A 4,060-nucleotide genomic window follows, 5' to 3' on the forward strand; every position below is an offset into this window, starting at 1 on the left:
TTTGGTCTTTTCAGGGCATGGGTTCTCTGTCTCTGTGTCAAGTCCTATCCGTTTGTAGAGCAATAGCAGTCCAGGACAACCTGAAAATAAAAGAGGGAACAGAATTGGACACTATCCTAGGTTACTGACCCCAGATGAGTATACACAGAGTGACACAACAGTGGATGGACCATCCCCTAGGGTGGCATCTCCAGATGGGGTCTCAGGTGCAACTCCAAAAGTCAGAACCAGTTCTGCCCTGCCTGTGGCTTCTGGGTGGTGTGGATGTGATGGGAGTCAGGTTCCCATGGTTCGGGGTCTACTCTCCCTTCTTTTGCTGCTGAGTGGTATCTGTGGTCCACCAGGGCCATCAGGGACCCTCCCTGAAGCCTCAGTTGTGATCTGAGGGTGAGAGGGTGCAGCCATGTGGTGTCCTGGGGATTGGGGCCAATTTCTTGTGCAGCTTCTTGGTTCCCTGTGGCCCTACTCCTGCCCATCCCAGGAGAACCACCTGCCTCTTCTCACTGCTGGGCCTATCTTCTTAATGACCTAGAGGGTGAGGAGCGCATCTGTAATGGACAGCTCTGAGGCTACATGGTCACTGCCCTCTTATGGCTAAAGGCCATCTCTGCCAAGGCACGGTACTCTACACGAGCCACTTTTTAATGTGTGAAGATTTCCCTGCTGTGCGTGGCATTGCCTTGCCTCTGAACATTCACATGGAATCTCTGTTGTGATTCACCAATTACACATTGTAACCACATGTACCTCTAGGATCTTAGGGGGCCTTGGGTCACTGGGCACTTAAGGCAGGTCCAGCCTCACTCATCATTCATGGATTGTCTATGGCTGCTTTTGAGCTACACCAGCAGCATTGAGTAGTCACAATGGAGAATATATTCCCTGCACATCTTTACATATTTACAAAATTGCCCTTCACAGCAAACTCTAGTGGCCATAAATATCTTTGGAGAAGGTCACAAAGAATCATTCCACTTGCAGTGGGGTTAAAGGGTCCTTCCTCACTGGAAACTGGTGTCTTCTTCTAGTCATGGGTTCATGGTCTGAGAAGTGACTTAATTCTGCAAATTGGGCAAAGCAGCCTTGTTCTTGATGGAGTGGCTGCTTTCAGCCTCCTGGTCATCCATCATTTGTTTTATCTGTGTTTGTTGTGATTATTTAAATCCAGCAGTACCTGGGTTGGGTTTCTATCTCTTTTGGATCTTGGACCCCTTTGTTGTATGAGCCATGGGCAAAGCTTTGTATGGCTGAGGTCACCAGCTGGCATTGTGACTTCTCTAACCATTTCCATCATTGCACACTCCTTGCTTCTGACAGTTCACAGCCTCCACCTGGAATCTGTTATTTCAGGATTTTTCATCCCATTACTACTGGGAGTTCATTTTAGGAACAGCATCTCCTACCCCCAGCCCTGGCCTTCTGCAGTAGGCATCCCTGAGCTTCATCCCATTCTGGTGCCTTCTCATGGGGCCTTCTTTATACGCCAGGTAAACGGGAGTCCTCCAGGCTTCCCATGAGCACAGTGGATGGAAATTGTTCTGAATTTTCACACACAGATCCCTCTGACATGGGCACTTCTCTGAATCTGTGTTCCCTCCCTCTACTACTGGCCTTAGATATTCAGATTTTCTATTTCTTGCTGTGTGGACCATCCCTTTGCCCAATGTTTCAGGAAGGCATCCTCATAGCAGATAAGCACCATCACCAGGGGCTTTGCCAACATGTTAAATCCTGTGACCATGATAATTAATTCTTCTTTATCCAGCGGGGTTCCATCCTCACTCCATCCTACCAGGCACCAGCACCTTCAGGGATGGACCCACACCCTCTCCCACGTCCCACAGTCTACGTGGGCTGCTGCTGAAGATCCTCTGCCATCCAGGCCCTTCCTCCACTAGCAGGCCTGGCACCTCTCATGTGTTGACCGATGTGGACAGAGGGGCAGTGGGACATGTCTGGGGGCATGTGGTTTCTCAGCAGGCAGAGACCTCCTCCTCTTCCTCCTCCTCCTCCTCCTTGTCCTCATGCAAAGGGTGAGCACTTGCCTTAAACTTGTGGACACCACAGTTCTGGAGGAACTCTCCTTCCTGGGCCAGCCCAGCCTGCCAGAGGCGTCCTCTTATTGTCACAGTGTGGAAGAGGGCTAACTAGGGGTCTTTCTCTCCCCACCCACCCCTCACCTGCCTTTCTCCACAGACCCTCACTCTCTTTGCTATGACATCACCATCATCCCTAAATTTAGACCTGGACCACAGTGGTATGCAGTTCAAGACCAGGTGGGTAAAAAGACTTTTCTTCACTATGACTGTGGCAACAAGACAGTCACACCCGTCAGTCCCCTGGGGAAGAAACTAAATGTCACAAAAGCCTGGAAAGCACAGAACCCAGTACTGAGAGAGGTGGTAGACATGCTCACAGAGCAACTGCTTGACATTCAGCTGGAGAATTACATACCCAGGGGTAAGTTTCAGATGGCCCAGGACAGGAGGGAGCAGGTACAGTGGTAGGTTAGAGGCATTTATAGTTTTCACATAAAAATACAAATGGGGGCTGGGCACTGTGGCTCATGCCTGTAATCTCAGCACTTTGGGAGGCTGAGGTGGGCCGATCACAAGGTCAGGAATTTGAGACAAGATTAATCAACATGGTGAAACCCTGTCTCTACTAAAAATGCAAAAATTAGCCAGGTGTGGCGGCACACACCTGTAATCCTAGCTACTTGGGAAGCTGAGGCAGGAGGATCCCTTGAACCCAGGAGGCAGAGGCTGCAGTGAGCTGAGGTTGTGCCACTGCATTCCAGCCTGGGCAACAGAGTAAGACTTTTTCTCAAAAAAAAAAAATTACAAATAGGAAGGTCATCTTACCCCTCAAGAGGTCTAGAGGCAAGGCTAAGATGTGGCAGAGAGAGTAAGGCCAGGAAATTGTAAGGGGAACAGGATAGGGGTGCAAAATTTGTCAAGACCAGAGCTGATCTCTCTCTGATGGGGGCAGAACCCCTCACCCTGCAGGCCCGAGTGTCTTGTGAGCAGAAAGCCGAAGGACACAGCAGTGGATCTTGGCAGTTCAGTTTCGATGGACAGGTCTTCCTCCTCTTTGACTCAGAGAACAGAATGTGGACAACGGTTCATCCTGGAGCCAGAAAGATTAAAGAAAAGTGAGAGAATGACAAGGATGTGACCATGTCCTTCCATTACATCTCAATAGGAGACTGCACAAGATGACTTGGGGACTTCTTGATGGGCATGGACAGCACCCTGGAGCCAAGTGCAGGAGGTAACAGAAGAAAGAGAAATGGGGATCTCAAGTGGGTATCCCTGGAGGAGGCTCAGAAGAAAGCGATCTGAGGTAATCCCAAGAGGAGGGAGTTTTGAGTTCCTGGGCACACTCAATTCCTATGGCAGAAGTTCAGGGCTTCATTCCAGAGAAACCAGTTCAGGTACCAGCAAGTAATGTGGAAAGTGAAGAGAAGAGAGTGTCCAGGACGAGGTTTAGAAAGAGCCCAAACCCCTTGGACACATGGGATTCCTGGCCGGGCCCTGGGCTGATGCCCCTGCCATCCCACCTCCATCACACTTCAGATCCTGAGCCAGCTGATGGCTCTGTCTGGAGCAGAGTGGACTCAGAGACCAGGGATATGGTGGCACATGGGGGCGGGTGAGCTGCTGCTGGAGTTTCATGCTTACCATTGAGCTCACCAGGAATGGATGGCACAGGCCATGGACAGTCACATTCAGAGTTATGGGTGCCACTTCAAGGTGATGTGGGAAGCTCTCTGATGTGGTACATCAAGGAAATGGTTGGTACAGGTCAGGGCCAGGGCTGGGTGCGCAGGGAAAAACCTACCCCTTAGTGACAGGGGCTGTAAGATGGGGAGTAGTGACTATGGAGGGGTTTCCCAGGACAAATGACCCAGGATTTCTTCAGCAACATAAACCAACGCTGTGTCTTTTTGGAAGGGTGAACATGTTCCCAAGGAGGCACTGTGAGCATGGTCTCCTTCAAACTCTTTATTCTTGCTGGCAGCATGTCCATCATAATATAAAGTTAGCAGAAAAATATT

The 4,060-nt window shown here is 50.0% G+C and overlaps 1 pseudogene; it reads left to right on the top strand.

Moving 5' to 3' along the window:
* Window positions 1-573: 573 nt before the first annotated feature.
* LOC126953442 (UL16-binding protein 6-like) lies at window positions 574-3,520 on the top strand (annotated as a pseudogene).
* The last annotated feature ends 540 nt before the right edge of the window (window positions 3,521-4,060 follow it).

This window comes from Macaca thibetana, chromosome 4 (assembly GCF_024542745.1).
Source record: "Macaca thibetana thibetana isolate TM-01 chromosome 4, ASM2454274v1, whole genome shotgun sequence".
In the NCBI taxonomy this organism is placed as follows: domain Eukaryota; kingdom Metazoa; phylum Chordata; class Mammalia; order Primates; family Cercopithecidae; genus Macaca; species Macaca thibetana.